The sequence below is a fragment of the Cricetulus griseus genome, chromosome 6 (assembly GCF_003668045.3).
Source record: "Cricetulus griseus strain 17A/GY chromosome 6, alternate assembly CriGri-PICRH-1.0, whole genome shotgun sequence".
Classification (NCBI taxonomy): domain Eukaryota; kingdom Metazoa; phylum Chordata; class Mammalia; order Rodentia; family Cricetidae; genus Cricetulus; species Cricetulus griseus.
The window spans coordinates 93,681,738-93,704,942 of NC_048599.1; positions in this window are offsets into that span (position 1 = coordinate 93,681,738).

Genomic DNA, 23,205 nt, shown 5'->3' on the forward strand with positions numbered 1-23,205 from the left:
CAAGGTAGGATGGATGATCTAGCATGATACTTATTTTGGTAAATCTCACGTGGTCAAATGTAGGACCAATTCACAGAGAAAAAAATAAAAGATAGTCTCATATTACATTTCCTGGTGCTTGCTTATCTGCACATCTACTCCATATAAATGCAAGAATTTCCATTGTATTTTGGAGCTTTACAATGATATTGAATGCTGGAAATGAAATTAAATATATTGTGACATTGAAATGTCACTTCTGTCACATAAAGGAAAGAATTACTGTAATTGTCTTAAGAAGTGTTAGATTATTCCTTGAAAAACCAAGTCCAGAAGCTTTCAATAGTCAAGAATTTCTCTAGTACAGAACCAAGATAGTTTTTATGTCAATGAACACATTCAAGACACTCCCTCATAAGATTACTCAGACAGCTGTCTCTTATAGAGTCTAGATTCTATCAAACTGACAACACTAAACATCACACACCCTAAGGAATGAGTACTTCTCTACAAAGGGCAACAGCCTTCCATACCTATCCAGACCCTTGCTCACATGCAGGAAGTGCTGTTTTTACTGCTCAGCCCATTCCTGTGCTATGTACTAAATAAACTTTACTCTCTGTTGTGTGGTATAAACAGAAAATAATTGAGACTGATGCTAGTCCCTTTCTACTAATGTTGTGTCTAATCCAGCAAGGGAGGAGGATTTACATAGTTACATATAGATACATCATGATCTCAGAAAGATCTGGAAACCTCCCAACAAGGAGACTGCAAAGTCAGGAGCAGATTTAGAGCAACTCTGCAGATATATAATTTAATGCCTGGTTCTTTAATGATTGGGATACAGGTTTCTAGGCCAAATTAAATTTTCTAAATCCTATCCACTCATCAATTGTCAGTATCCAGTTGATTTTACCTTCTCATGATGCCTTTCTGCACAGTTGTACTGAGGTGAATTTAGAACAGCTAACGCAGGCAGGTGGCATTTTACCCAGCTTATTCAAATAGCCAACAACCAGTTTTTGAATCTCATCAGCAATATAAACAGTAGGCACCTGCCCATTTTTAAATAGACACCAGGCTTATGCTTTTAAAACTTTCCACAGCTCCTGGTATGTGTTTGAGTTCATAAATTCTCCTTAAATGATGATAGACTTTAGCATTAAAATGAAGATGTTAAAATTTGCCTGAAACTTCTGTCACTACCTGTATCCTCCCCTATTGCATTCTAGTGTGGCAGTGCCTTGTCATACAGACCCCAAGCCTACCTACATGAACTTCATTGGGCATTTAGAAGATAATTATAAACCCAGATGTGAAAAGGCCTATATACTTGTGCTTTCATTTTGAATGTTTGCCACATTTATGTGTATGTGCCAGCAACATCCAGAACAAGTTCTGGGTTATCCGAAAATGCAATAAATTAGAGAGTAAAGGTGAACCTTCCAGTCACCTCCACTAAAATCAATCTAGATTGGACAAGAGCTGGCCAACATGCAGAATTTTGATTGAACCCACAGTTTCAAATGAAGCAGTGTATCAATCCCAATCGAGTCCAGCAATCAATACTTATTGTTGTATGGTCAGAAGAAATTCTATGGCTCTACTGCTCACAAAGGTGCAAAAATAATGAAGTGTATATTTGTTTGACATAAATAAAGTGAAAGCCTTTTTGATAGAGAAAATAAAATCTTTCCCATGTGGAAAGGTTTGTTTGAAATTAACAGGTCGATTTAGCGTGATGTCTTGATGCGAATACATTGACTTGTATTTAGGATATTACCTGAATTGTTATCAATATAGTAAATATTGAAAATCTTGAAGAATCTGAATATATTTTTACCTCAGGTTTGAAAATCTAGCAAAGGAAAAGACTAGAAGGTAGATAGAATGTTAACAGCTTCCTAAAAATTATCCCCCATTTCTCTCCTCTCTCTTCCTCCCTCCCTCTCTACCCTTTCTCTCTCACTCTGTGTTTGTATTCATCTATTTTTTTTTAATTTCATACATGGGGGTTGGAGAGGCGGCTCAGCAGTTAACAGCATATTACTTTTCCAGATAACTCCAGTTCAGTTCCCATCACCTATGTTAGGTGACTCATAACCACCTGTAATTCCAGCTGTACATCCCTACCTGTACACACCCCTACACAGGTAACACAGCATTATAATAAAATGACTCTTCCTACCCAAAAGAAAAAAGCCATATGTGTGTCAAAGTTATATTTTTGGAAACAATGAATCTATATTTCTGGGAAAAATACAAAGAGATGATGATATTTATGAGTAACAGTAGGCATAGTTTTCAATAAAAAATCAAAAAGCATTATGATTTAAGGGAATTAATGACTGATAGAATTTGACAGAGATATTCATGTACAGTGATATCATAATTCAGGAATGTTGCAGAAGATTCCTCATGTCCAAAGAAGTAGGGCTTAAGTCATGCCTACATTTCATTATTTTTACTTTAAAGAAAGGTTTGACTCTAATTCAAAAGCACCACATTGAAATGCTAACAATACTAAACAAAGGATTAGGATTTTATTTCATCTCTTTTCTGTGGGAAAACATTCCTGCATATTTGGTGTCTGCTGGGTATCTATGGAAATAGTTATGATGTGGCCACTTGCTCTTAAAATAAACAGGACTTAGTTGTAGGTGTCTCCGTGTAATAAAAAGGCAAAAGGCATTGTGTTTGTATAGGTCATTGCAGAGGGAACTAATTAAGGCTGGAATCTGTTGAGAGAGAGAGAGAGAGAGAGAGAGAGAGAGAGAGAGAGAGAGAGAGAGAGAGAGAGAGAAGAAATCCTTAATTAACCTGTTATTCTATTTCAGAAAACACTGCTGACAAACAGAGCTAGTGTTCTGAACATCTCCATTTAATGATGTTTTAACAGGTCAATGACCAATAAGGATACTAAACTTACCTCTTAGGATATACTGAATTTGCTTTCACACTTTAAAAATATTTGCAGGAATGAATGGGGGTGGGCTGTGAGAGAGGTGAGGGGGGTGGGAGGAGGGGTGAGAGGGAGAACTTTAGTTGTAATATAAAATTACAAAAAAAATTTATTTAAAAAAACTGTGTGTAAAAATACTTGTCATCTTGAAATTTTAAAACTGAATCATTTAAGAAATTATATAAATTTTATAATGAAAGTCACTATCACATTTTTTATTTTTCCTGCTCTGGAATAAGAACATAACATGAAATATTACAAGCAGTAAGACTTCCCAGACAGCCTCACATACCTTTCTCATAGAAAGTAGTCAAGGTTCCCTTGGACCATTGCCAAGGCAAGGAGATATTTACCATAAGCCAGTACCTCCAGGGAAGCTAAGCAAAAAGCTATTGATCATTTATTAACAATACTCAGGGCTCCTGGATCAACAGCCAGCACTACTATGGAAATGTACCAGTGACCACAGTGCATGATGAAATGGAAGTTACCTGAGGATGGCATCACAAAATGACTGTGGACCTCACATGGCATAAATGATACAGAATCAAAGTCTTTACCTCAGAAAATAAAAGATGAAGACAAGACTCTCTGATTTGAATTAGCTTGACCCCCAAATGTTCTTACACATCAATGTACTTCTAAGAAACTAGAGAGTTCTCTAATATAAAGAAGAACATGGCTTAAGATAAGAGCTCTAGCCTGATTTTCAGAAATGTTTAAAGAGATATATATTTAGACATTACTGAGTTTCTGGGCTGTAGTTATTAAAATATCATTTTAATGTATTTTTATTTTAATAAAGTTATTTGAAACTATGTACCCATTGTAAAAAAATAATACACATATAATGTTATATGCATTAACACAACAGCAACTGATATGAAAAATAATAAAAATATAATTTCTTTCTATTACTTGATTTCTGTAATTCTCTTCAGAGTTAACACTACAGACTATATTATAGAATGGTACAGCAACTTTAGATTGCTTTTTCCATTTATCATTCTGATGTTTTTAGTGTCTCTCATCTTCTCTACTCGCAGCACAAAGAGAAGAAAATAAAAATGATATCATTAAAATTTAAGAATGAAATCATTAAAAGGAAATGCTTAAATGAAATGGAAATTCCACCCAAGTGTCAATAATGAGTTATTGGGGTTTTCAACACAAGGAAAGAGAAGCTATGGGTTATTTCTTAAGTATAGGATTACCTAAATTAAAGGCGTTAAAATAATAATGTGTCATATTATTTTATAGAAATAATAAGTACTAGTAACTGAGGCCTGTGTTCTAAAACAGGTCAACTATGTCTTCCCCCTTTTCTCCACCTCATTCCCTCTGCATCTCAATTTAGGTTAGCTTAGAATAGGATGTAGCCCTTGCAAAAACAAACAAACAAACAAACAAAAAACTCCACAGAAAAACTTCAGTGCCCTGTAAAATCAGATCAGCATCTTTTTTAGGAGTAGAAACAGTTAGGAAATGGGCAACTACCTTTATTCCTTTCTTGGAATTAAAGAAAAATAAAAACCACTCCAAATGCTCATTCTCCACAAGTATTGTGACACTTGTCCTGGCCTCTGGATTCTTCTGAAATAGAATATCATGTAAAGCAGAATTTTGGGAAAGTTTTCAGATAACAATATAAAATACATTTTTGTATCTTAGAAAAAATAGCCAAAGTAGTCACTTCATATACCCTTAGAAATATAGAGTGCACAGTCGTTTCCCACATTATTCTTCTAGCTATGTAACCAAATCTGAGCTAAAAGGAAAATGTGACATTCAGCAATTCTATAAAAGAGGAACAGAAACAGGGCAATATGGCATGATGAACAGGCTAAAATCCTGTCTAATTTATGTGGTTAGAATTCCCTATATCACTGAATAAGCAAAAAATACTTATTAAAAGACTGATGATCTTGTTAAGAATTTAATTTAAGTCCATACTGCTTTATAAAGGGAAGCTACAATGATCCATCCATTTTTATGTTAAGGGAAAGCAATTAATTTGTATATTAGATGAAAGTAGTTAAGGTTGACAACTACAGATGAAAAATAATTTAAAATAGTTGATATTATCTTAAAATTGGCCATGTTCTAAAATTATGTCTGGATGCTCTTGATTTGTTATAGCAAGAGAAGTGGTGGGAAAGAAACAAAGAGTTGAATTATCTTTTTGAAAAGGTCATTTGTTCTCACAAACTGTGTCTTATTACAAATCTTGTCACCTACAGACATCATCCAGTAAAACAATAAAAAGGAACCCTTGGAAGCACTGCTATGCCATGAATAACATAATACATTGTTGTCTCTAAATTTTTCTTGATTTTTTTGGTGATTCCCAGGTAGACTATAACTTAATTGCAAGCCAACCAGCAAAGGTTATGATTCATGTGCAGTATGTTTCCAGATGAGCAGTAAGGAGAAAAAAAATCAGCTGATCCTCACACAGTAGGACGATAAATTGATCAACAGCATGTTGGAGAATCTGCTCAATCAGGTCATGCTTGTTAAATATCTGCCACTCTAATTTTTTTCTTGCAATGAGGAAAAGGGTTATCCTAAGAAATTATTTAGACATCAGACATTGGTAAAAAAAAATAATGAACACTGAATCTATAGGAGGGTGTACAGCATGACTAGTTCATGAGAGTCTTTAATCTGGGGCTTTTGATAAGTTCGTTGATTGTAGATGCCCCTACCTAAGGGGAAAGAGAGTGAGTTGTGAGAGCATGAGGTTGGGAGTTGCTTCACTTCAACCATTTAACCATTTTAATATATATATATGTATATATATACATATATATTATTTAATATATATATATATAACATATATATATGTTATATATATAACACTTCATGCTACCTATATACCTACCTATACTCTGCAAAAATGCTAATATCTTAAAGTTATAAAAGGGGTATAAGGAGACAGATAGAAAGACAATAAAGATATGTGGTTCATCTGCTAGGTGACAAATTTCTTAAAACATTCCTAAGTATGCCTCCTTTTCGATGACACTAAGAGGAAAAGGTATTTTAACCTAAAATTCTAGACATAAAGCAGACTGTTTATCCAAAGCAGAATAAAATTTTAGGAAGTATGAAGTAGAGTTACTTGGGGTTTGGAGGGGACACTGATACACCTGCAGGCAAGTAATGACCCATGCAACACAGAACAAGTCTGCAAAGAGAACAAGTAATGAAAAACGCTAAAGTCACAAGTTCCATTTACCAACAAAACAAAAAAATCATTAAGACAGGAAATCATTTTTACTTGTCATGTGACTACCAGAGACCCAGAATGCCTGGTGTCTTGAGAGATGATGGCATCCTACTACTTCCCAAAGCAAAGACAGCACTCCACATTGTGATTAACATGTGGGCAGTGAGACAGCCGGAAGAGATGTCAGGCTGGATTTGTGGCATATATGTTAATGAGTTCACAGTAACCAGAGGTATCATAAGAAATGGTGTCAAGCAAAATATGAATGACTAAACTAGAGAGATTTTAAATGTCCTACTAGTGCTGAGAATTTACAATTGTCATGCATTCTGATTTGGTTTTTTGAAATAATGGAAATGCAATATTCTGTGGGAAGGAGGGGCTGAAGCATAATTTCCAAACTACAAAAGTAAATAAACATATAGTGATACTTTATTAAATTGGGATATCACCCTAATTCAAGATTTGTCTTAGTGTATTGTGATCCTTTAACCCTAAATTTCTGCAATGGTCAACAAACACAGATATTTCAGGAACAAACAAAAATACAAAGCATTAGTATGCATGAAAAAGGCAGCCCTCCTGAGTTGCAAATTCCTTCTGAAAACTAAATGCCTTCCATTCCCATTCACATTCTTACACACCATTTCAACTCATTAATATAGGAACGTCTAATTCACAAGTGCCTTCCCCAGGCCCCGTCAGTCTGTGTGGCAAAAGTGATTGTGATCATATCTATATGATTTAGACCTAATGCATAGACTGCCTTTTTATGCACAGGTATAGAAAACAATTTAAAACTTGTATGCTAATGTGAAAACATGGGAGCCAGAAAATTCTTTCTTGGTAATAAAATTTTCCTAGTATTTTATAGTAGTCATAGGAAATCATTAAACCAACAGCGCCTACATTCTGCAGAGGACAATATACCAGCAGTGTTTGCTTCTGCAGAATTCTAGGACTCCAGATTCTAAAAAAAGCGCAGGCACATCAGATCTACTTTAACCTATATTCAAAAACAGAACACTATTTAGATTTTGAGACATAGCTACTGCAGCTGTTACTTACACTGTTCTCTATTTACACTTCCCCCTACACAGAGTCGATGTTCTATTTAAGTTAGAACCCATAGCAATCTTTCTGTTTCTGTTCCATGGATAAATCTGCAGAGCAATATCAGCAGGGCCACATCTGGCTAATTATTGCACACATGGGATCTTTTCATGTCACATGCCCATTCAAAAGCCTATCTTTTCTGTGTCTGTCACTGCCAATTCATCTAATCTCATCTTTCTTGCTCCAAAATCTTCCTTGGTGATATCCCTGGTGTTAAGTGAAAAATAAACAAGCTTACAGGTATGCTTGCTATAGAAATGGGTTGGAGAAATGCTTAGGCCATTAAGAGCACACACTGTACTTTTAGAGGACTTGAGTTTGCCTCTCAGCAAACATATATGGAGATTCACACCTGCCTGTACTGCAACTCCAGGAGAATCCAATGACACTGGCTTAACTGGTGAGAGGCACTGAAATCTAGTGATTAATTACAAGTTATCAATGCATACATATTTATTGAAAAGGAATAAATGGATCACTATATTAATGAATGAGCTTTCAAGAAGGATATAAAACTCAGATAACCGAACTGGGTAATCTATTCCACTTTTGCACTTCTCATTTTTGAAACAATCTGAACATCTCATTGAAGCTATATAAAACTGTATCCTAAATTTTAAGTTTTTCATCTTAATATGTCTTTTCATTCTCAAAAATAGTAAAATCTGTGGTGCCTGAACTTTTCTGAAGAAAAAAAGTAAAAATTTCATCCAAATGTTTATTCAGGCCCATCTCTCCTGAGCTCAGGACTCTTACTTCAGTGTGACCTTTGCTGTCTGTTTATACAGCAGAAACTTAGAGGGACACAAAAGTATAAAATAATAAAACCACTACTTCTTATCTTTAAGGATATCTATTAGACAATTGTGTGGGCCTTAAATAGAACCATTCAATCCTTAGGAAAATAATTCTTTAAACAACTCAAGCTAGGTTGGAGAACTCTTTTAGATTAAAATATCCTTGGAACTATTAAGAACTTCTATTTTAAGAAAGTACAGCTAAGAATATTTTCTATATTATAAATTTAAAATGATAAATGATCCCACATAACTGGTAATTCCTCTAAAATGACAACAATCATGTCATTGCAGGTCAATGTGATATAACAAGATTAACTATATGTTTTAGAAAGCACATTGACACTGATTTAAATTTTTAAGAGTGTTTTTAATTTTTAATTTAAAAGAAAACAGGTGACAATCATAGTTCCTATTCACTCAATTAGTGTAATATCACAAAATGTGTGGCTATTTACAGTGTCATTTTGCTGGGTAGATTGAATGTAATTGGCTCTCATAAAGTGTGGCTTTGTTGGACTAGGCATGGCATTGTTGAAGGAAGTGTGTCTCAGTTTACTTGCTGCTGCCTGTGGATCAAGATATAGAACTCTCAGTTTCTTCCCCAGCACCATGTGTGCCTACATGCTATCTTGCTTCCTGCCATTATGACAATGGATTAAATATCTGAAACTGTAAGCCAGCCTCAAGTATATGTTTTCCTTTATTAGAGTTGCCATGGTCATGGTGTCTCTTCACCCTCACTAAGCCATCTTCAATGAAAAGACCAAAGACCATCTTAGTGTTAGGACAAAAGCCAATTTTGACCTTACAGAAACCATGTGAGTATATCTTGAATATTCAAGGGATTCCTAGGTACAACTAAAATATTTGAAATTTTGCCATAATATTATCATTGCTGAATAATAAGGAAAAATGAACCTCAATATTAAATTACTGAATTAAGTGACAGGAAAAGCAAGTCATGAATATAGCCTAGAACTCACATCCATTACTTCTAGACCCACAGTTGATCCCAGCTACCACATACCTTCCCAATATTTCTATTTACATCTTTCATTTCTATTTGTGATAGAGAGTCCATTGACCAGGAGGAATTTTAGTAGGTTAAATATTGGTTTAAGGATATAAAACTGCAGTTGGACAAGAGGCATGGACTCTGCGAAGTCTTGAGGTCTCTGAGAGCATGTTTAATATGGTTAATAACAATAGGATATATTTTAAAAGTTGTGAGATAGTATACTTTAAGTGTTGTCAAAACAAAAATGATGAATATGTGTGATATAACATGTTAATTGGTTTAATTTAGCCATGCCATTGTGAACATACTGTATTGTGTATCATAATTGTGCATGTGAGCTAAATAAATGAATGGAAAAAAATAATTCTATATAATATTTTGGTGTTTTGATATGAATAAAATCATTATTCACTAGACAAATTGAAACACAAAGCAATTTCCACTAGGGGTACCACAGCATACCTGATATCTGGATAGAAAATGCCTATCATATTAGATTTTAGTGACTAAAATTTAGTGATTCCTGATCTGGGAATAACCAGGAAAATACAAACCAACCCATAAAGGAAAATCATTCTTTTCCAGGAAATGTGGCCAGACCTGGTCTTCCTGATCCGAGGACTATAGATGATCCAGGTGAGGACACTTTGTAGCAGAACTTGATTCTAGAAAGACAGAAAAGGTACACAATATAGCTGTAGGAAATAGAGGGATTGCTATACAATGAACCACCTGGTGTATATGTAAAACTTAAAATTCTCAGTATCGTTAGACAAGCACTAAGTTGATATTTTATGTTCATTAATGTATTCATATAAATCTGTTGCAAGGGAGCCTATTTCTGAGCTGTTTTTAATTATTATGAGAAGCACTATAAAGGAGCATGACGTTCAAACTCAGAGATATTCCTTGAACAAATTAAGTATCCAGGAAAATGTGAAGTATGCAGTGACACAGAAGACATATGACTGCACACACCAAAATTTCCTCTGAAGGTTTAAAATGGAATTACTCAAATTAATAGAATATTGCTTTTGTTGAAATGCTGTATTTTTCTATAACTGATACAACTAAAATATATTAATCATTTTAATAAGGATTTGATAATTATGCTAAATACAGATAAATCTTATTCAGGATCAATGTAGGAGAAATCTTATCCTGTACTAGACCTTGGGCTGTAGTCTTTTCATGGATTAGCCTATTTAATTCTTATAATCAACTATAGCACAGTACTCTGCTTATCTCTACTTTACGCCCAAGAAAACATCAGCTTAAGATTTAAGTAAGTTGCTCGGTAATATGGGGATGAAAAATAATTAGGCTAACACCTAAACTCAGAATTACACTGAGTTGGGAGGAAGAGTATGAACTTGATTTTTATACAGTCACATCAATTTCTGGGAAGATAGCACTCCTCAATCCAGGCCTTCCTGTAGAGTGTGCTGAGTGTAAAGAGTATGCTGAGTATGCTGGATATAGAGTATGCTGGGGGAAGAGTGTGCTGGGTAAAGAGTGTGCTGGGTGTAAAGAGTGTACTGTGTATAAACTGTGCTGGGTATAGAGTGTTCTGGGTGTAAAGTGTGCTGAGTATAGAGTGTGCTGCAGGTATAGTGTGCTGGGTGAAGCATGTGCTGGGTTAGCAGCATTCACAGCACTAGGAAGACACTTCATTTCTGGAGAGGGGATCTGAATAGGACCTCTTGGGGACTTTACCATATGAATGGTAAGTAGTTAATCTAATGAAGCCTACAGTTGACTTTAGGCATATGAATTAATAAAATAAAGAAATTGCTCACCTAATCCAGGAAGTATATTAGGTTGAGTAGGTTGAGACACATTTTACTGTGATTATAATAAAAAATGAAACAAACCTTAAAGATAAGCCCAAGCCTGATGAACATTAGTGCTTAAAATCAATCGTAAAAGCACTTTATAAGACAAACTATTTATACTAAGATTTAATTTTCTAAGCTTTGAGAAATCTATCGACCTTTTTTTCTTCAGATAGCTTCATTTCACTGAAGCTGTTTTATCACTTAAATAAACCCAAATCTCTAATTTGTTCCTCATTTTTTTCTGTATGAGCTCTGTTCAAAGCATTACATCATTAAAACTTAAGAGTGTATATTTAGTACAGAAAGGATTACATATTAATCAAGAAAACTGCCTATTTGAAGGAGAATTTTAATTACTATGAATTTAGATTCTAAGCATTTTGAAGGTAATTATCTAAGTAAACTGTTCATATCAATGTCCAACAAATCAAAATCATTTTCTCAGACACTAATGTCTATCATAAAGTGAAAGAAAATGTAATGAATAAAATAGAAAATTGTATGAGAAAATTATATTTTATTATAGTAAATATCACTCTACCATTGTCTACCCTTTTTAAATGCCAATGTACGAGTCTCAGTGTTTTATTATTAACATTACTTTAACAACACAGCAAACACATTAGCAGAGAACATTTTATCCCTTTATAAGTGTAATGAGCCTCCACAGACCCCAGAACCTAAGAGGTAAATAAACTGTGTGTATGTGCATTCAGGTTTCCCAGAGAGAAACTCTAGTGACAGTTTTCCTAAAAAATATTGTAGTTTTCTCATGGTAAATAATTTAGAAACTTTAAACCATCACAAAAAGTCAATTTCTCTTATTTTCTCAACTATTTAAACAAACACATAATCGATACCAAGTAATATAAACACTTACCACAATGTGAGGTTAAAACCATGAAGAAAGCCCTTCTACAAGGGATCCTAAGTACCTTTAATATATGTGAAAATATATAACCCTGATAAAAACTTCTTTATAGAACTCCCAAATAAAAGCTTCTATAGTTTGCCTTGAGGATTTTCAGAAATGAAAACTCCTAGAAGTGTATTTTTTGCTGTTTCAATCATAGTTTCTCTTTGTTCCAGATTAATGAAATGGCTTTAGAATAATATTGTATGTACTTCAGGTATAAAAGGTGATGGCATGATACACATACATTCAGAAATTAGTGAGCAATCACACTCATTGAGCACATTCTTCTCTTAACATCAGTTATCATTTGGAGGTTATGTGAACACTCAGTCTACTTTCTTAATAAACTCAAATACACAGTACATGATCATTAACTATAATCCCATACACCTGTAACATTTATCATAACCCAAAGTGTTCGTCCTTTAATGTCAATCTTCATTAGCATCCTCAGCCAGTTCCTGGTAACTACAATTCTTCTGTCTCCACATGTCTCACTTTTATTTCTCACACAAGTGAGATCCCATGACTTTTTGTGTTTATTTCACTTAATACAATGTCCTCTAGTTTCATCCATGATATCACAAATGATGGACTCTTACTTATTAAAAAGTTAATGACATTAAGTTATTATTATTACATTATATATATTTTCTAGATTTTTTAAATAAGAACAAATTTTAAAACTCTTTTCTTTTTTTTAATATTTTGGGTGTTATTGTTGTTTGTTTGCTTTTTTTTCTCAGACAGGGTTTCTCTGTGTGACCTTGGCAGTCCTGGAACATGCTCTGTAGACCATGTTGTGCTGGAACTCAGAAATCTACCTGCCTCTGCCTCCAGGGTGATAAAATTAAAGGTGTGCACCACCACCACTGGGCTTAAAACTCTTAACAAGCTTAATCCAATGAAAAGTTTTCTTATTCTTAATGTATCTAAGAATAATATACATATATAACATTTTCTGTATAAATTCATCTACTGACTGATTCTTAAGTTATGTCTGGATATTGATTGTTATAAATAACAAATGCTACAATGAACACAAGAGAAATAACCCAAATCTCTACAAAATGCTGATTTTGATGGTTTGAAGCTAACTATCAAAATGAATAGGATTTCAGCTTCATATAGTAGTCACATTTGGCTTTTCTGAAAAATATCTTTACATTGTTTTACCACAGATTTTGGAGTCTATACACTATGTACAAATAGAGAAGCTGTATATTTTTATTAGTTACTAAATAATTTTAAGACAGTGGCATTAACTCCAAATAGAATTGCTCCTAAATGAATTAGTGGCATGGAAACACATGTAATAATCTTAAATTGATGCAATTTTAATAATTACTCATTGCTAATAATTTATTATATCACCAAATACTCAGTTATTTTTATGAGCATAAAAATAGGGCCACAAATATAAGTATTTGGAAGTATTTTATTCTCCTCTGTGGAGTTAAATCATATAGCCAAAACAAGTACTCATTTAAATTCTCACTGTATTAATATTAGGAAATATTAGGAAATATACCACATTATTTATTACTTAAAAACATACACTTCAGATTCAAAAAAACTAATCAATGATTTTACATAAAATAGTGCAATGAAAGAACGTTAAACTGATGATCAGGAAAAGTATCTCAACAATTCAGATACTAATGCTTTTATGAAAGCAAGTTCATTTTCAAGAGTTGTTATCCCTAAGTCTTACAGAAGCTCTCCAATTCTAAAAACAAAGATATCTTTTACATCTCTTTCTTGTGAAGCTATTAGTTTTCATATGGGGTCCCCATGTAATGTTTATCAACATCTTTTAGTTCTACTGTTTGGACAACTGCCTCTAAAGACCCAAGCCTAAAGCCCAGTTACGAGAAGGAATTGAGAGATAATGGATTCAATGCAGGTATGTTGGGACTGTGCTTTCTGAAGAGTCCCTTGCAGAGATGAGTTGTCAGGAGCCAGCTCTGGTTAGATATAAAAAAGTCCTCTTTACAAGTGGCTTGGCGACCTCCATGCTAAACCACCAATTAGTCAAGCACCCCACCCCTTAGGTTAGTGTTCGAGATAACCACAGGATGTTCTGGACACCTGCTCTGGCCTGAGAGCAATTAACACCCATTCCTCCCCCACTTCCTCTTTCTCTGCTTCCTCCTTTCTCTTTAAAAACCCCTTGTTTATAATCAATAAACAGACCTTGACAAGGAAAAACTGCTTGGTCTCGCTTTTCTTTCCTACCCATTATTATCAGGCTTAGTCCACCTTGGACCCACGAATTACCGGAACCCCACAGGCTGGAGCAATGAGTGACTCACTCTCCAAGTTTCTACCATCTTGCCTTCTAACTGACCCAGAAAGAAATTAGCTAACCAAATATGGTTGTAAACCAGCAAGACTATTAGCTGAAGTAAACCTTTCTTCTCAGCTGATTGTCTTAGATAACTAACAATGGAGACAGAAGCTAACACATTGAACTATATTTATTTATGCTGTACCATTGATATAACACACATAGTTAGAAATATTCTACTTGTTTTACTTTTATTTACTATATTGCTTCTTCCTACCAACCTCAAGCAAAAATCCAAAAATACCAATATCACACATGTACATTTAAACACTAAAATAAAACTCTCATATTTCCTCCTGCCTCTCCATACAAACTTGCAGACATACACACATACCATATTTAACTCTTACTTCATTCTTTCAGGACACATGTTCTCATATCTAGAGAGAACTTCCATCCAATTACAGTCTTTGATGCCAGCCTTTGTACTATACAAGGATTTGATGGCTTCCCTAAAAGCCTATACATAAATTGGTACATTTGCTCTTAATCAGTTTGAATGTTCATCTGGCTTCTGACAAAGCTCTAATGGATATACTCACCAGGAAATCACCTTGCACTTAAGAAAAGCATAATTCACTTATAGCTGGCACTCATTAAAAGTATCTAACCTTGTACTTAATAATAAACAGTTATAAAAACATCTCTTCAACTTCATTGCAACCTCTTCTATGACAGGGGTTAGGGGCTTAAAATCTAAACATAATTTCTCCTTTATCTTCCAGAACACCTAATAATAAAACACAGTAGTCTTGATGATTGATAAAGTCAAATAGTTTGAGAGGAAAACATTATAAGAATGAAAATATTCTTAGAAAATTTCTCAAAGATCATGAATGTTTTAAAAATTTTTATGTAATATATCCCCCATGATCTCAGTGGCTCCCTGAGACAAAGACTGAGACTCCAAAGAACTTACCAAGAGGTGAGTGACTAGTCCCTTAGACCCTAGGACCCAGGGCAAAATCCAGGACCCTCCCCCACATGCCTCAGCCACACTAGCATATCAGTGTGCAAGCCTGCTTCAGGCAGGTTGCTCCAGGACCACCCCATCAGATCCAGTTATCTACAAGTTCCACTCCACCCCCAAACCCACCCATCCCTGTGACCTCAGAGGCTCCCTGAGGCACTGACAGCAATGCAATGATCTCTCCAAGAGAAAATCATGGAGACACAGACACCAAATACAAGGATTGCCTACACCAACTGAAGGAAGAGATAGGTAGACACCAATGCAAGAATACATTCAACAACATATGGCAACACCAGAATCTAGTGGTCCTACAACAGGAAGATCTGAACATCTTAACACAGAAGAAACAGAAGGAAATGTCCTTAAATATAACTTTATGAGATGATAGAGACCCTTAAGAGGAAATGAAAAGTTCTCTTAAAGAAATGGAGGAAAAGACAAAGAAAAAATGGAAGAAATCAACAAATCTCTTAAAGCCAAGAAAACCAAGAAAAAATACAGGTGAAGCAAACAGTTCATGACTTGAAAATTGAAATAGAGGAATAAAGAAAACAGACTGAGGGAATTCTAGAAATGGAAAACCAGGGTAAACAAACAGGAATTGCAGACACAAGCATAACCAACAAAATACAAGGTATGGAAGAGAGATTCTCAGAAGTTGAATTTACAATAGGAGAAATAGATTTGTAGCTCAAAGAAAATGTTAAGTAAAATACATTCTTCACACAAAGCATCCAGGAAATCTGGGACACCATGGAAGAACAATAGGGATAGATGAAGGAGAAGAATACTAGCTCAAAGGCACAGAAAATACATTCAACAAAATCATAGAAGAAAAGTTTCCCAACCTAAAGAAGGATATGCCTATGAAGGTATAAGAAGCTTACAGAACACCAATAGACTTGATCAAAAATGTCCCATCACTATATAATAATCAAAATGCTAAACATGCAGAATAAAAAATATTATGAGCTGCAAAGGAAAAAGAACAATTAACATAAGAATTAAACCTGATTTCTCAGTGAAAACTCTGAAAGCCAGAAGGTCCTGGACAGATGTAATGCAGACACTAAGAGACCACAGATGCCAGCCCAGACTATTATACCCAGTAATGATTTCAATCACCGTAGATGGAGAAAACAAAATATTTCATGTCAAAACCAGATTTAACCAGTACAAATCCAAATATACAGCCTTACAGAAAGTACTAGAAGGAAATATCCAACTCAAGGAAGTTAGCTGCACCCACAAAAACAGATAACCTCACACTAACAAACCCCAAAGAAGAGAAACACACAAATGCTACCACTGTAAAAATAACAGGAATTAACAATCACTGGTCAATAATACCTCTTAATATCAATAGTCTCAATTCACCTATAAAAAGACACAGGCTAACAGAGTGGATACAAAAAAAAAAATCCACCCATCTGCTGCATACAAGAAACACACCTCAACCTCAAAGAAAGATATAACCACAGAGGAATGGGTTGGAAAAAGGTTTTCCAATCAAATGGACCAAAGAAACAAGTGGGTGTAGCTTTCCTAATATTTAACAAAAGTAGACTTCAAACTAAAAATCACTCAGAAGAGATGGAGGACACTTCATACTCATCAAAGGAAAAATCCATCATATGACGTCTCAATTCTGAACATCTAAGCACCAAATATAAGAGCACCTACATAAGTAAAAGAAACATTACTAAAGCTCAAATTGCACATCAAACCCACAAACTAATAGAAAGAGACTTTCATACCCCACTTTCACCAATAGACAGGTCTGCCAGACAGAAACTTTAAAGATAAATAACAGATGTCATGACTGAAATGGACTTAACAGGCATCTATAAAACATTCTACTCACAAACAAAAGAATATACCTACATTTCAGCAAATCATAAAACCTTCTCTAAAATTGACCACATACTCAGTAACAAACCAAACCTCAACAGATACAAAAAAATTGGAATCACCCCCTGTATCTTATCATTTAAACATGGTTTAAAGTTATAATTCAACAAGACCACACATTTCAGAAAGCCTACAGACTCGTGGAAATTAAACAATATTCATTGGAATCACCCCCATGGTTGAGGAAGAAATAAAGAAATTAAAGACTTTCTAGAACTAATGAAAATGAATACCCAACATAACCAAACCCATGGGACACCATGAAAGCAGTGCCAAGAGGAAAGTTCGTATCAATTAGTACCTACATAAAAAAAAAAAAAATGGAGAAATTTCACACTAGCAACTTAACACCAAACCTGAATTCTCTAAAACAAAAAGAAGCAGACTCACCCAGGAGGAGTAGATGAAAGGAAATAATCAAATTGAGGGCTGAAATCAATAAGATGGAAACAAAGAAAACAATACAAAAATTCTGTTGAAAGATAAAATTATTGCAATGGTAGTTCTTTTAAAATAACTGTGAAGATTTAATTGCCATAAAGAAATAATGATTTTTTTTTAAGTTGGAAAGATGGCTCAGTGGTTAAGAGTACCTACTGCTCTTCCAGAGGACACAGGTTCAATTCCCAGCACCCACATGGAAGCTCACACCTATCTGTAACTCCAGTTTCAGGATACCCAACACCTTCATACAGGCCTACAAATGGACAAAACATGAATGCACATGAATAAAAGTGAAGAAATAATGATTTGATAACCCTGTAGATATTTTCCTTCTGTATTGATAAAAATTACTCAAAGTTTCATTTTTTTAATATTTGATTTGAATTATTATTTGTAATTTGTAACTAATATTTTAATTTTGTAATTCTTATAAAGAATGACATTCTGATTTGTTTACATTTTGTTTTCTCCTTTAAGTTATATACGATTTTCCCTTTCACAATATCTAGTACTTAAAATGTCCTTTAGGAGACTCATGCACGGATTTAATTAAGTACAAGCACATTCTTCTTTGAAAGGTGATTTGACTTTGTATGCCTTTGCAATGTTATTGGAGACACTATATCCTTGAACACTATTGTTTTTTTTTTATTGTTCCACATACTTGACAGAAAACAAGTCTATACTTTTTGACTCTGTGGAACATTTTTTGAATGGAGTAGAGGATGAATGACAGAATAACCGGAAACATGTTTATTCCTCTGACTTTGCTATTGTTTAAGGTTTGGGAGAATCCACGGAAAGTGGGATCTGTGGGCAAACTGCAGCTGGCTGCAGGCTTTTCCTCAATTCCTACTCTGTTGATAGCCTAGTGTACAGATTGAAAATGGCACACACTGAGACTAGGACCTTTGTTACTGCTCAAGTGCTAAGATAATAACAAGAAAAACTAAAACTTCAGTCATGACATAGGTAGGATCAGATCAATGTCCGAAGTTAGGAAGAGCTCTCTGGTCCTGAGGAATACAGACACAGTAAATACTTTATGGAGCATGTTGCTCCCCTCTGATCACCATGGGATGTAGTTGAGGATGTAGTTTATCACCAGCTTTCCTAATGCAGACACATTGCTTGCAAATCCTAAATGGCAGGAAGAATTGACTTTTCTTAGGCAACTGTCTTGTTTTATTTCTGAATGACCTTAAGCTTTGAAATCGTTCCTATTTTTGTTGCTTGGAGGATTAGAGCAAAAATGGATGTTAGACTCCCGAAAAAAGTTAAATAGCATGACATATATTTGTGAATTAAAGCTACACACATTTTCACCCTTCTTGACACCCTGCTCCCTATGAGCTCTATCACAGTTTTCCCTGATTCATTAAGAATCGTTTTTCAGCTATCTTTAGCCACTTGTCTCAGACCAATGGGTCTATAACCACCAGAGACACATTTGATTCCCTGACCCATTGCAGTGAAAGATAGTACAAGAATCTGGGACAGGTTATTAAACACAAAGGAAAAAATATAGAGTTTTATGAGCCTGAGAGGAAGAGAGCAGAAAGATGTAAATGAAGTCAAATTTTAATAAAAATATAAAAGGACCAGATATAAAGAGATCTGGCCTGAAAATGAATCCAGAATTTTGTTTCCTTGGAAACTATAAAGTTAATATAAAGTAAGCACAATGCGTCCAGAAACCCTGTGTTGGAAGTTTTAGCACTGTCTGGCTATGTCAATGTACCTTAAGAGTTCTAGACATCACTGAGGTATTTAATTCTTATTGATGTAATGTCAAACACTACATTTTCTAGATGCATAAATTGTTTTAGAACAAAGCACCTCAGTGGGTAGAGAATGTTTCACAAGGGAATAGGTGTCTATGGCACAACCCGTTTTCAGTATATCCTTGGGAGAGAAATCATTTCCTGTTAAATTATCTCATACCTTTGTCTGTATTTGTTATTCAAGCTTAACCAAGAGCTGGGGAGACTTTTACTAAGTTAACTTTTGTTTTCTCACTGTTTAAATAATGTATAGAAAAAGTTAAGAAATGTCAATGCTCAGACAACAAAACTTAAAATTACACACAAAATAACTGAGCTTTTTTATATGCATGGACAAAGTACCAATGATCAGCCAACACATTTCAACTGGCCCAAACTATGGTTCTCATTTGCTTTCCTCTCTCTGCTGTTTATATCCTACTGGGTCCCACTGAACCAATATGACAGAACTTGGAGGCTTGTTCCAATTGAATCTTCATTTTTTCCATTTTTAAAAAATTTGAATTAGAAACAAGATTGTTTTACATGTCAATCCCAGTTCCTTCTCACTCCCCTCCTCCCCTACCACTACCCCAACTAAATCCCTACCTATCACAGGTATTTCTGCACCCTAGGGAGGGTGAGACCTTCCATAGGGGGTCTTCAGAATCTGTCATATCTTTTGGGATAGGGCCTAGGTCCATCCCCATGTGTCTTGGCTCAGGGAGTATCCCTCTATGTGGAATTGGCTCCAAAAATCCACACCAACTTTTATCAGTGAAAAAAAAGTGACTGCCAGCTCATAAGATTTAGGTCAGTTCTGAAATCCTGGCTTCCTGTTCATAGGTTCGATATTGGTTTATTATGTAATTCACAGTGTTCTTCCCAGGAAACTGACATACTAAAAGATAAGCTACCAAATGTTTCTCTTTGAATTCCATCTCTCTTTCCAACCCTACCAGCAGCACTCATTCACCTGCCAGGCAGAAAACCAAGGGATGGGGAGATATTTCAGCTATTGTCTATGCAGGAAAGTACTGGAAAAATTTGTATCTTGATAGTCGGACCAGATATAATTAAAATCACATTCCTTCCAGAAAGTCTCAGGGAAGGAAAATAACTCCGTAGGTTAGTTATGGCAGCAACATGGTGCTTTCCTGACTGTGATGGTGAGTCCTAAAAACAGAAGCTAATCTGACTATTGAGCACGGTGGTCATGATGTGACCATGTTGTTTAGCAACGATTAGAGTGATGATAGGTACTAAGAAGAATACTGCCTTTTGAGCCTTTTCAGCATGAAAATACACTACAATAATAATAAATAAAGTAGTGTCCCTTAACAATGTTAAGAGCAAGGAGGTTTCCTGGAAACCTCTTTTTCTTCCCTACTTCTTAGATCTGCATGCACATGTACAAGGAGCTGTCTTGGGAGGACGAACATTCAAGATCATGTAGGAGGTAGTGCATTGATAACCTTGGGATTTTGAGATGGGCTACTTGGGTTCAAAGTCAGCTTCCATCACTACTATGTCTCCAGCCTTGTGTATGAATCTAATTATAGCTAACACTGAGGTTCTATTAGTCACAAATAGATAATGATAATGTTGTAATAAGCTGTATGAAGGTAAATGTGCCAACCTCATAATAGAGCCAGTTACATAGTGTGCACTCAGAGCTGTTCCCATAGTGTCTGACTTTCAAGGCATAAGAAAATAACATTTCCACTGCTAGTCTTTCTAAATACAGTGGTCAAAAGAATGAAATACATTTAATGTCTTATTTGAATAAAAGTGGCATTACAGTTAAATCAAATGAAGTTTGTTTCTACTGTAAAAATGTATTTATTATATGATTGTTCATGTCATAATGATTAAGAACACATACAAGCTAGCAAACATTCTTTTCTAGATGTCAAAGAAAAACTTAAATTATCTATTTTCAGGGCATCCGTGGAAAGTGTGTGGATTACAAGGTATGCTTGGGGAAAATAAAGGTGGGGGTGGCAACTAGCACTGAATGTCTTATGTTTAACACCAATCACAATGAACATCATTTCTCAGTTATGGAGAATGCCACATTCAACATGTAAGAATGGCCTTCAAAGAAAGGCATCTGTCATGGCTTACAAATAAAAAATAAAGAACATCTTATAAGGAAAATTAGTAACCATGATTCAGATTCAATGGCAATATTACCTTTTGGAAATTTGTGAGCTATCATAAATTTCAATGAATATAGAAAAAGAATAAAGGTAAGAATTGTGTTTGATACAACAAAATTAAAACACATATTTTACAAATATTTGGGCTGGCCATTGGTGGTGCACACCTTTCATCCCAGCACTCAGGAGGCAGAGGCAGGCAGATCTCTGTAAGGTCGAGGCCAGCCTGATCTACAGACCAAGTGCCAGGATAGGCTCCAAAGCTACATAGAGAAACCCTGTCTCAAGAAAAACCAAAATGAATAAATAAATAAAAATATTTGGAGAGTTCTTATATGTCATCATATCTTTGAAGCAAAGAGAGCTTTTCTAATGATGATTCAACATTCACATAAAATTCCAGAATCAAAGTATTATTATTTTTTGGGGGGGAAGCTACTGATCATATTGCAGGTAAATAGTCCATGTCCCCAAAATTTCATACTTCTTAGAAAATAATAACTGATTTCCAAATATAAGAAAAGAAATGTTCAGATAAAATAAAATGCAAATCACTTTAAACAATGGCAAAATGCTTATTAAGAAGTGTAATAAAAATAACATAAATAAAAATGAACTAAGATAGCAAACTCATGGAAACAGACAGATAAAAAAAAAGTTATACAATATTTAAAGTATAGCACACATCTGAACAATTCAAGAAGGTCTTTTACCAGTGGCATCAAATGTGCATAACCTTCATCCAGCAATTACACTTTGGAGAATTTATTCTATGGATAGCCTTCCATGGTACAAAATGATCTGTGTATAGCTACTGCTGCTGTTTTGACTCAGAGATAGTAAAGTTCAGAAATAGCCAAAAGCATCATCAATGAAGTACCGCTGAAGTAACAGCAGGGCTGTGGACAGAACATAGTTGTAGAGAGCTTGCCTAGTTAAGTAATATCCTGGTTCGGTCCTCACCCCCAAGAAAAATAGTAATAATTAATAATAATATATCCTTAAAGCAGGCTGTTAAGCTTCTGTAAATACATAAAATAAGGGGACCATATGTAATACCATAAAATTTTTTTCTAAGATGTATTAATTGAAAAAGGAAAGATGCAGAATAGTATGTATAATATGACATCTGTGTGACATAAAAATTATGTGCTAATATTTTCATACAGCAACTTTAGAAGGACTTATATACAACCAATAAAAGTGTTAAACATGTACTGTGTAATACAAATTAAGTAAATGAAGAAAAGTTTAGATGATGGACTTCACAGTATTGATAGAGCATTGAAATATTTCCCTTCTCATGCATGTAAATACATTAACTTTTAACAAAGCAAAACACACTAAATATATACATCAGATCATCCTCTTTTAGAACAAGTAAACATTTATTGATTACTTATGTTTGCCAATCATTTTGCTGAGTATGCTATATTATGCAATTATTTATAATTTTTTGATCATTTAAATATTAATAAAAAGTTTAGAGGTTAAGTACTACAAGAAGCTTATAGGTTGAATCACTGAGTATTACAAGTATTGATAGATATGATTTTCCCCAAATGAAATCTCAATAACCTATTCCTATATAAAGGGATCCAATGTCAAGTACCCCCTAAGCTCCTAAGCATTTAACATATACTAGTTTGATTCTTAAACAACCCTGTGAGAGAGCTACAAATATTCTTTTCCACTTTATATCAAAGAACAAAGTCACACTATAGGTAAGTCATGTGCC